This window comes from Oxyura jamaicensis, chromosome 3, assembly GCF_011077185.1.
Source record: "Oxyura jamaicensis isolate SHBP4307 breed ruddy duck chromosome 3, BPBGC_Ojam_1.0, whole genome shotgun sequence".
NCBI lineage: Eukaryota > Metazoa > Chordata > Aves > Anseriformes > Anatidae > Oxyura > Oxyura jamaicensis.
The window spans coordinates 77,272,396-77,284,315 of NC_048895.1; the positions used below are offsets into that span (position 1 = coordinate 77,272,396).

General features: G+C 43.5%; 1 protein-coding gene across 3 annotated transcripts in view; it reads left to right on the forward strand.

Moving 5' to 3' along the window:
* Window positions 1–69: 69 nt before the first annotated feature.
* GPR63 (G protein-coupled receptor 63) overlaps window positions 70–11,920 on the forward strand; it is a 30,648-nt gene continuing 18,797 nt past the window's right edge. For all 3 annotated transcript variants that reach the window (XM_035320012.1, XM_035320011.1, XM_035320010.1), the window contains exon 1: window positions 70–519. The gene's annotated coding sequence lies outside the window, so the exon portion shown is untranslated. The remainder of the gene's footprint in view (window positions 520–11,920) is intronic.

Genomic DNA, 11,920 nt, shown 5'->3' on the forward strand with positions numbered 1-11,920 from the left:
CCGGCGGCGGCACGGCGCTCCCCGGCGGAGCGGAGCCGCCCCCCGGAGGGTGGAGGCGCGGGCGGGGCCCGGCGGCGCTGCGGCGAGCGGGACACGGGCGGGCGGGCGGCCGCGGAGGGGCTGCCGGCGGGCAGGGCAGGCAGGCGGACGGGGAGGCAGGCGGACGGGGAGGCAGGCAGGCAGTGCAGGCGGGGAGGCGCTGGCTCGCCCGCTCGCCCCTCGCTCCGGCGGTTCCGCGGCGCTGCCCGTGCAGCCGAGCCGCCGCCGGAACGAATGGGGAGGCGGCGCTGAGCGGGCTGCCCTCCGCGGTGGTGTCGGCGGGCAGGGGCAGCGGCGCCGCGGGCGAGCGATGCCCCTCGCTCTGCTGCCTGCGCTGCCCTTCCTCCTCCTCCTCTTCCTCCTCCTCCTCCTCCTGCCGGCTTCGAAGCTTTTGTTCCCCCCGGCCGCTGCGATGGCAGCGAACTTCCCGCAGGGATGGGCTCAGGCCGGGGCTCCGCAGGGCGCCGGCCACGCTGCGAGGTGAGGCGAGGCGAGGGGGCTCTGCCCTCCCCGGGGGGCGCAGCGGGGGTCTCCCGGGGGAAGGCTGGGGGGGCGGCGGCGGCGGCAGCGGGGCCTCGGCACGGCGGGAGCGGCGCTTCCGGCCCGGTGCCGGCCGCCGGGAGCTGGCCTCACCCTGCCCTGTCCTGCCCGGGGCGGCGGGGCGCTGCCGGCTGTCGCCTTCCCGTCCTAACCGTGCAAAAGTCTGCGATCAGCCGGGACCCGCCGCTGGCGTGGCCGGTGTCCCGTAGGCACATGGTGCTCCCGCTGCGGGCGGCGCTCCTGTGGCAAAGAGAAGCGCCTCGCTTCAAAGACCAGCTATTTTTTCGTGCTCGTACATGAGTGCGCTCTGTGAGCGAGGTCTTGTGCATGCTTGGCTTTGAAAAGTCGTAACACAGCGCAGGCTGAAATAGTTAAAGCATGCCGTGAAGTTCTCCTCGCAAACAGTAAAAACACTTTTTGAGGAAAATGGGATGTGCGTGCAGAGGCAGGTGGTAGAAACACGCACAGCCCAAATGGACTGAGCAGGGTTACGATCCGTGCCCAAGAGGATGGTTAAGCAAAATTGTTATCGAACCCTATTATAAAAGGGAGAGCTTTGTGCAGGTTAAACAGACCGTTTCTAGCTACCTGAGACTGTAAAGAGATTTCGGAGAGTATTACTTACGCAGAGCAGCTGTCTGCTGACAGCTCTCAAATGTATTTTTACTGTTGTGTTTGCGACGTTACCTGTTGTGAAAATGTATTTGCCAACATTGCTGTAGCCAAATTTCCAGGATAACATAATTGATTCACTTGTAATTATATTTTTTTTTGTCTACAGAAGCAGATTTGGTAATGACTGGTAATTAGTAGGATTATCATTTCTAAATAACTTTTGTTTGAAATATTTACTGCCAGATCATCGTCCCTCAGAAACCCGGCTTCTTACCCTGTTTTGTATGACTCATTTGCTGGGGGGTGGCCTTACTGTAAGAGGGCATATCAAATGTATAGAACTTTTTTTGTTGTTAAATGGAAGAAAATGAGATGAGGCAGTGGATGTCAGTAGATCACATGCAAGGAACAAGCAGAGGAAACAGGAACAAGATGAGATGAGCTCGTTTTTAACTGTGTACTATGATATGTAGATAATTTTTGTGTACTTAATGGTATTGGACATTTTAAATCATTCTCTAAGAGTAACAGCAGATAGAGCTTGGAGATGCTACCTCCATTTCTCTCCAAGTTAATTAAACGTACCCGTGATCGTTTTCTGGTCCTGAAGCCAGTTGTGCTTGTCAGTGCTGCTAGCCTCTCCTACCTTCCCAAACTGGGTAGCCGAATACAAGTGGTTCGGACAGTTTCCTGGGCTGTGTTGAGCCCAGGTCAAGCCCAAGAATTGTATGGGGGAGCTGTGGTGGCCTGTGCAAGGAGCACGTCGCACTGGCCTGTAGTAGTTGGGCACTCGGTGTGACTGAGCAAGTTGCATCGCCCAGGGATGGTTCCTGGCACTGTTGGGTTTGCTGGCATGGGCCTGGGCTGTCGGTGATGCTGGAAGTAGCCTCTCTTAACTCTGTGCTCAGTCACTGTGGTCTAATTTGCTTGTGTCCAGGAGCCCAGGCACTATAAAACTCCACTTTTCTGCAGAAAACTGCCAGGGCTGCTTCTTTCTCTATGTGTGCGGGTGGGTGCAGAGGGAGTAGGTGCAGGCTGGGTGGCCTTCCCACTTGCCACAAAGGGAAAGGTGGTCAGGGCAGGAGCAAGGCCTGCACAGCTCCTTTCTGCTTGTCTGGGACCGTTCTCCAGGCCATCAGGTGCCCGTGAGCAGTCCCAGTGGCCAGCTGTCAGTGCATCCACAGCACGTTGTTCAGATATTTTCCTAATCACTTTGCTAAAAGGATCAGAGCAAGTAACTTTTCTGAAATGCTCTAAAGAAGATTATTTACTTTTAGATGCCTGGAGAGATTACTAGCCTGTTAAAACTGCTAGACTGGATGTTGAAAATCAATCTTGCGGACCCCAGCCATGCTTGCTGTCTCTTTCTTTGTCACTGAAATTACAAACAAAGCCTGCGTACTTCATAGCATTCTGTAAATGTGTGGTTTTGTTCACAGTGTTGCAGTATCTCATAGTTTGGTTCAGTAATGAAATGGTCTTAGTGTAAGTGTTATATTTTATGTTCTGCTTGATTTTGGGGTATTGATATGTCCAGGTAATCTCATGTAATAGTCTCATAAATAATTTTCCAAGCAAATCTAAAAGATACCAAACTTAATTGTTACAGATTAGGAAAGTGAGGCAAGAGGAATAGTGACTATTTGTCTAAGGAATCTCAGTCACAGAACCCAGAATTAGAAACTCAGACTGAAAACTGATCTGTCAGATTGCACTGTCTCTCATAGACATATACAATACTTTAATAGAATGATGTATTTTTTCTGTATATTTGCTAGCAGCTATTTTTTGCTAACCTAGCTGGTAGTGCAGTTCAAAGTTAAATAGGAAAATTGTTCAGTAGCTTCATTTTCAGTTGTGGATAGTGGTTAAATATTACCTAAACCTTACATGTGCGATGGGACTTGGTATATGCTTCAAAGTACTTTCCCAAACAGGTGGTTTCAGCTGAGGTCTCAGTGAAATTCCAGTCAATGCCATTTGAATGGAAATTTACATAATATCAATCTCAACATTGAAACATTTTAACTTGTACTTTAGGAGAAAGGCAAGCTTTCCTTTTCTTCTCCCTCTGGGTAGAAGCACTGATTCAATAAGATATTTACACTTAGGCACGTGTTGAAGTGTTGGAGTCCCCCCACTGGTTTGAATGGCACTTAGAGAAATCTCTTGCATAACTGTAACCTAATTTACCTCAATCTAGATGTAGATTATACACAAACTGTATTTAAAAGAATGTTGTTCAGACCACAAAAGCACATAAGTGTTTGAAAATTTAAAGCTATGAAGTGTTGGTGATGTGGGCTTTGGGAGCTATGCTTTATACTATCTAGGATATGGTTTTTTCAGAGCATTTACCATCTAAAATCAGGCAGCCAAAATTAGTGGATGATTTTTGCATCCCTTCCTTGATTTTCTCCTCCTTGGAGTTACTAATGTGAGGTTTGAACTGTGTTGATTAAATACAACATGGTAATACACAATAATTGTGGAGAATGCAAGTGCTGGGCCTTCTGAAGGAAGTTGCGTTCTGGGTGGATAAATAGTATTTAGTCATGTAATTAAAGGCTATGTCATGGCATTTAATTAAAGTTCCATAACTGTTACTTCTCAAGTCTTGAGAGGCTGACTTTCAAACCTTAGTAGTGCTTGTTTTTTTAACATTGTTTTTGGGTGTGTATTTCTTGCATTGTTTTTCCATCCCTAAAGTAAATGGAAACAAATTTTTTTTTTTTTTTTTTTTTAGTGGGATATCTACGATCACTTCCTATGTTCTTCACAGATTTACAACCTGTAGATGCCAATTAAGCTCTAACTATCTGAGCTTGTAGCAGTCATTTTTGATTCATGCATGGATTAATAATGAAGGGAAATAGAATGCTTTATATAAGGGTTATAAAGATGACTATCTCAATTATCCCATGGTATCTCACGATTCTTATATAATATAATATTGCTGACATAAAGAGGGTGGTGAAACTTTGGGGTTTGGTTCTTGTTCTGTTGTCTGCAGAGCAGTGCTGTCTGGTGAATTTACTGTTGTTTTCCCTACAATATTTTACCCTTACTGCCCTGTTTCTTCTGGGCTGTCTTGTTGGCCAGCTGCTTGCTGTGTTTTTCTGCCAGATTCTTCCCTTGGTTGTTTTCATATGTAATTTCTGGTTGCTGGTCATTTTAATTGGGCAGTTAGAATATTTTATCCTAATCTAGTTTGCAGTCCTCTAGTCTCCTTGAAGTTTCTCATTTCTTTCTCCCACGTGATCATGCATTGTGTTTTCCAGCAGGTGCTTGCGTCATTGTGGGCAGTGAATGGATGCTGGTGCTTTAGGAGGTAAATCTAAGTCTTCATCATGAGCTTCTAAAAGCTAGCTAGCTTGTACCTTGTTTCTTTTTGTTGTCGTTGTTGTTTTTTTTTCTTTTCAACCTCATTAGGTTTATGGACCCCTGCACAGCATATTGAAACCCAGTGACAACAGGCTACCTTTCAGGGGAAATTGGAAATAATCTGTGGACTCAACTAGCCTTCCAGGCACCTGTACAGTCAATGGAGAAAAATAAGCTTGTCCAGAAAGTGTTTTATCCCATCTATCGTTGAATTACACTCTCTGTGTGTCTGCTTAGTGCAATGAGAGTCCTGATGGCTCTTCTAGCCTTGCTGTTCACCTTTTAGGACAGCTACATTTACTCAGTGTTAATCCTTAGTGAGCACCTTTGCAGTTCTTAATTTTCTTGTCATTATTCAATATACCGTCGTCATATGCCTTATTTACAACCCTGAACGTGTAATAATTAATTATAACGTGTGCTTCTATGGCAGTGTTATCTCTGTTCTTCAGGAACATTATCTTCATGACCTTACTGTTTTGTGCAAGTTGTCTCCCCATTTTAAGGACAGTACTGTGCCAGATGCAGATTTACAGGAAAAACTTCACAAACAGAAGATGTTTGGTTTGTGTTGCTTTGCAAACGAGCGGAAAACTTTGCAACAGATAGGGAGAAAGTGTATTTTTAATGCAAGTTACAAAATAATACTTTTGTCTTTCTAAAGCTGTCTTAGAACTTGATACCTGATACTACTTAGAAATAGTTGTCGATGCAAGTTTTCTGCATCAGTAGTATAATTCACAAAATTATCCCTTTCAAAGGATTGTACAAGGTTCATTGTGTGTAATGATAGAAAAGAGGGTGTGATATCTTGTGAAAAATAGATTACTTTTTATTTGTCAGACTTGAAAAGTAATTTGAAAACACATGATATTATGTGCTGATTAAATTCGTATCTTCAGTAGTTGTTATTCCAACAAGCCTTTTATTACTTGTTCATTTTGATTTAGAATCTTCTGTCAGTTGTCACTCCTGAATTTTCTTGAAACATTTCTGGAGTCTTGCATGCTTTTTGTGGATGTGTTTTAGAAGGAGGTGCACATAATGTGTTCGTGATCTCCTGATTCCTTTATCACTAAGTCTATGTGCATAGCCTTTATAATTTGTATTAACTCTAAAGGCAGATAATTATTTCAAACTATCTGTATCCAAATTTACTGCACTTCCCATTACTACCAAAATTGTTTCATGTCACAAAGTAAAAACCTCCGAACCAAATTCCCACCTTCCTATATCTAGCCAAAGACATGCCATGAAACATCAAAAAAGTGTGTTTGCACTTTGCTTTTCCTCAGAAGTACTCAGAAGTACTCACTGGTACCCCAGACCTTATATGCTTGTATTGAGTGCTCTGGACAAATTTTTGTGTGGCCTGGAAAGGAGCTACCTCTTTATTTTCGGTGCAAAATGAACTGAGTAGCAGTGGGGCCTCCCACCTCTTGCCTTATCTCTGATTTGAAGGGTTCGTGAGTCGATAGAGCTGAGAAATTAATTCCATCCTTCACGCTACCACATCTTCAGCGTGTCTGCTCAGGCTCCAAGTGTGTCATTTATGATAAGGAGGTGGCATTTTAAACAAATTTGGCAATATTTAATGCTGACTCACAATAACATGTTCAGAGTATTTATAACAGGCAGAGGTTGTACTATGCTGTACTGGTATCAGGACATCTGCCATAAGAAATTTCCATCGCATTTGTTATGTGAGCACAGGGATGGGGCTGAGAGCTTTGGCTAAGGGAAGTTCAGAGCCTTTTCCCTCCCCGTTCCCTTCGTTTTGATAAGGCAAGTTTGGGCTGCATACATCTTTTCTAGAAATATCAAAGCATAAAATCTCAGGTAATACCGCTTCTGCTGTTAAACGGCTAGATCCAAACGAGCTGCATTACACGTGTGGTTCACAGCCACCACAAATGATAGACTTGAAAAAGCATCCGCACAGCACGTCGGCAATGCAATGACGTGCTTCTAGCTATCGCCAGCAAGGCAGAAATTGTAGTCCCCATATAATTCCCTCAGGTTTCCCTGCTGTTCTCAAAGGCTGTCTCTGTTCCTGGGAGGCATGCACCTATCAAGCATTATGCAGCTGTTGCTCAGAAGCATACATCTGAAGCAGTTGGTTCAGACAGTACAGACGCATGCAGACAGATGTAGAAACATAAAGACGTGGCATTCATACACAGCATTCTTAAGAAACAAGATTATTGTTTCAGCTATCTGTTTTAGTTTAGATGAATTTTGCTCTCCAGAAATTCATGTTCTGTCTGATTGCGGACCAGGCTGATGTGATTACTTCAGAGCTCTGTTGAAATTAGGTGAGATCAGTCTAGTAGGAAGGCAATGGGGGCTGGGGGAGAAGCAAACGCTGCTGAGGGAGCAGACCACCCTAAGATGGTGAGCTGGGGATTTGTACTGGTGGGCAAGTAACGCAGTTGCCAGACGCTGCTCAAAGGCCTACCCAGTTCGCTGCTCGGCCTGGGGGCAGCTACAAAGCCAGGCCCTAAGTGTTTCACAGAGCTGTCATCCACATAGTGAAAAGATTATATGCATTTTGAAAACATATTCAAGGAATGAGTTTAATGAACTGTATCCGTCAGTTAATCTATGATTGATAGACCATCTCCTGAGAACTTATGGTTGCTCAGCTCATGTAGCATAGAAGTGTTTGAATGCATAAATAGTTTTAGACTGATGTTTGCGTAGCTGACCCATTTCTTCCCTCGCATGGGAGAAGAGTGAGGAAGAGCTAGCATTGCTTCTGTCTGACAGTCAGCCCCGTTTTGTTCTCTTGGGACCAGCCACCACCAAAGCATCTAGGAAAAGTTGGCTGTAATCGACAGTCAAGTGGGATTGAACTCGCAGTTACCATTCCAGTCAGATTTCCCATAAGAAAAACTCATGTAAGTGTATCCCTGCTGCAGTCTTCTTCAAGGGAAGCACTGGGAGTCTGGAGTAAGTGCTTCTGTGTTAAGTATTCCTACAGGAATGCAAGCCGGTGAATAGCAGTGAGGAGCACTGCTCGGCTCCTCAACAGAGGAGAGCTCTGATTTATGAAATAGTGATCTGTCTTTGGTGGTTGTCAGCAGGTCAGGCAATATGGATTTGTGTGCTGCCACCACCAGCAGGCAAAGCTATGATAGCCTTGTCCCTGAAATGGTTCACTGCGTGGCAAATCCGTTTTGTGGGTTAGAGACCTCCAGCTCACTGTTGGTGAGCCTTTGTGAGATGTAGGCAATGAAGAAGTTGTTCCCTCTGTGTACATAACTGATGAGCTTGCCTGCTAGGTTAGAACTGAATTTCATTTGTGGGTTGGTGTTGCCAAATTTGTGCAAAATGGTATGCATGTGTGATGCATTCAGCTATTTAAAATTGCGTTCCTTCATCGTGGGGGAAGTTGCTCTGGTGCTATACAGTTTCATTTTTGCACTGATACAGCCAAGCTGAATTTCTAGTTACCCTCCAGTCTCAGAACGGGCTTTCCTGAATCTCATCTAAAGGTTTTGGGGTGACTACACATAGCAAATTCAGCAAGCGCTGGAAAAACACTGTGAGAAAGACTTGTCTTGAGTCACAGGTTAGGGAGGGATGAGCTGGATCCACACAAGATAGGAACTGTTTTGTGGGCTAGCCTGAGGCTGTGGAATGCACTAAGGATCATCAAACAGCTGGACAGCACTTTCTGCTTCTAATACAAGATATCCGTGCTGACATAGTCTCTGACATAAATGCTGCAAATGTGTAACATGCATATTAAAGTAAACCTGCAAGCAACAGAGAACCACAACTGATTCTGCTCCCAAAAGAGACCAGTCAGGATGGGGTGCTCCCCTGGGCATGCTTTTCCCACCACAGAGAGGATTAGAGGGTGTGTGACACAGGTTGCATTGCTGAGTACACTATGAAAATGGTGAAAAAAAGCATATCTATCATTCTTGGGTTCTTAACAGTGAGTTAATGCTGCTGTTGGTGACTAGATTCTTATTTTAGTATCTATAGATGATAGTTTTAGTTCTAGATGCAAAAAAAACCCCTGAAGGGTAAGTATTTTAAGACAAGTATCTATCCTTTGTAATGTGATTAGCTTTTCTCTGGGTTTTCTGGTGGCTTGCTGTCAACAGTATTGCATCCCAGGCCTTTCATATTACTTCTGATAGAGAAGTCTGAAGAGAACATATTGACCTTGTACGAAGGCTCCTTCAAAATCCTCTAGCTGGGCCTGGTGGCACAAGGATGAGGGAAATGTTTCCATTCTGACACTTGCTGGAAGAAGATGTGCTAGGTCTCTCTCTCCTAGAGCAAGAGACTTGGGTCTTCAGCAGCTTTGCTTAGGGCTGCAGTGCTAAGGAAGGGATGCTGTTGTAACACCTGGAAGCCAAAAGCCTGTGTGCATTCTCAATATGTGAATCATTCAAGCTCAAGCGTGGAGAGTTCTGTGTGTGTGTGTTTTAAGAACGTTACTGCCTTTTGGCTTCATTTATATGCTCGCTAATCATGATGACTGGGTGCTATTTAAAATCTGAATGCTTCTGAGGCTATTTCCGGTGTACAGGAGGATATGGTTTAGGAATTTAGCTTTCTGCAGCCAGATGGATTATAGTGTTGCTAAGGAAACTGACTATAAATGAAGTGGCAGCTGAGTGTCCCTAGAACATCAGACTGCTCAAAGCTGGTATTTTAAACTCATTTAGGTGGGTAGATAAATTGATGCGATGAGAAGTTAATTTCCTGCATTTTACGCTTCGTTAATTTTCATTGCTTTGTTAGTATTTACAAAAGGTACCTTAAATTCCTACTCAGACCACCTGGTGTGTGGTTCACTGAACAAAAAATTGCTATTAAAATTAGAAAATGGACAAAAGCTGTACAGTAAAGTAGATCCTAAAATAATCATTAAAACTACTGCTCCGCAGGTAGATACTGATCTAAAAAAAAAAGACCTGGCAGCAGCATGGTCCTCCTGAAAAGCTGAGACTAAGAAATACGATCAGATTCTTCCAAGTACATAGGAAAAAGTAGAGCTGCTATGGACCTGAAGAAGTTACAAATCTGGAACTTCATGTATAAGTTGTAAAGTATATATATTTTACTGGGCACCCGCGGCCATTGGTGAGATGGACTGACTGGACAGGGGGAGGGCCTGAAGAGTTCTGAGTAGCTTGAAATACTTGTGGACCTCACGCTTTTTAAAAGGGTATAGGTGTGATGTGGGTCCTTCCCCTCCCACTTAACCAAGGTGGTAACTGAAGAGTCAGTAACTTTAGATCCTTGAGCTTGTTTCACATTGCTTGCTTTTACTCTTAAGTGCCTTGTGTTCCTGCAGTTCCTTGAGAGCCCTGTGTGATCAGAAGCTCTGAAATACTTGGGTCCAGTGGTACCCACTTTCTCAGCATTGTGTGAGCTGTGGTTTAAGATAAGAGGAAGGAACAGTCTGCATCCAGGCAGGGTGTGTTTAGACTTGTGCCAACTTTCAAAAAAAACCTGGTGAAAGCAGGTAGGTAGGTAGTGAAAGGCAGCACAGAAACCTAGCAAGAGCCTGCTCTGCTGTTTTGAAGTTGTATCCTGTGCGTACATGGATAAAGCATTTGAGCAAGTGGTTATAACTTTACTTGGACATAATATTTATGGGGCATATCTATTCAAGATGGGAAAACATGTAAGTGTTTTACAAGCTGTTTGTGCTTAAGAAGAAAAATAAGAGGTCTGGGAGGTGAGCAGGCACTGGTTGAGTCTGTAGAGATTCAGAAACTTGTACTAAGTATTTCTGTAATGAAAAGAGAAGATCTGAAAAGCTCATTGTAAGACTAAAAACTACAAGAACTTGGCAAGCAAAGGTGGTTTGTGAACTAAATAGGAAATGGAAGGCTGAGAAAGGATTTAAAGTATATGCATGTGGTTCGTAGAATTACCATTCTATGTTTTTTGAATTGAAATTGTTTTCAATAAAACACAGTTCGGAAAATGATTCAGTGTTCCAGCAGTGCTAAACCTCTTCAACCTGCAGCATTAAAACTGTTATTTAGAGGACACTGGAGAGGAGAGTGTCCGGTCTCTTCAGCCAGGTTGGCAGCAGAGGTCAGTGGGGAGATGGCACTGAGTACACCGGAGCCTTTCCCTGCCTGGTTGTCATATGGCTGGATTTATTGCATTGATGGGAGTGCCATCAGTCTACGTATGGATCAGTACCCATCACTGCCTTATCACTGCAGTCAGTAGCCAGGAACAGAATCCAGCTGTCACAGAATGTAGAGCATGACTTTTCCTCATTAATTACCCTTTTTCTGAGGGGCATTATGATTGACCCAGATAAATTATTCTGGTGCGTGTTTGCTCCCTGAAGAATCTATTGCTTCTTCCCTGGAAGCCTTTCTCATCTCCTGCTAACTTGTGTGCCTGTTGTGTGGTGGAAGGAGCCCTAGGACCCATGAGAAAGCTAGCAACAAGGAGCATGCTGTGGATCACCTTAACTGTTGTTGCAAAGTGCCTTTAGGAAGTGAGGTAGTAGGAAGAAGACAGCAAGCCAGATGAAACTGCCCTTAAGGATTCATTGTGGCTCTTAGATGGTTCAACTTGGATGAGAACTAAAGTAAAAGTACCGTAAAGTACCAAGGTATGCTGGAACAAGTCTTGTTAAAATGAATCTTTTCTTGTGTAAACAGAATTATGATGTGTAGCAAACTGTTTTGGCATTTATTAGATTTTGTAGAAATATGTTAAATTCAACAAAAATTTAAATGGAAAACAATAATGATTTGAGCAAAAACTTCTATAAGAGTTATTTTTAGCCAGATCTGAGAGCTGGAGAGCTGCTAATAGAAGCTTCACTATTATATCTGGAGCAGGAAAGTCTTTTTGATAGAAATAAGATCTGACAAAAATACTTACTTTAAATCAGTTCCAGAGGAAGGCAGAAAAGATACATGTTAATTGACAGTCTTGATACCTTCTGTAGCATCCTGGTACAGAATCCCTTAAAATTACCTTCCTCAGTAGTTTAGAATCCTGTAGAATACTTTTTTTTTTTTTTTTTTTTTTTTGTCTTGGAAGTTTAGGAGGAGCATCACTTCTGATTTTACTTGCATCCTTTTTGATGCCTGAATAATGTTAATTCCAACATGAATGATATTTTATGGATTATAAAGAGATTTATGAATAGCAAAAAGGCCAGAATCTCATTTCCTGGTCTCTCTTGATGGATGTCATTACATTTTTTTTTCCCTATATATCTTGCCCATAACTTTGTCAGTGTATTTAAAAAAACTGCTACAAGTCTCTTGGTTTGAATTTGTGAGCAGTTTCTGAGAATCACAGAATCACAGAATTTCTAGGTTGGAAGAGACCTCAA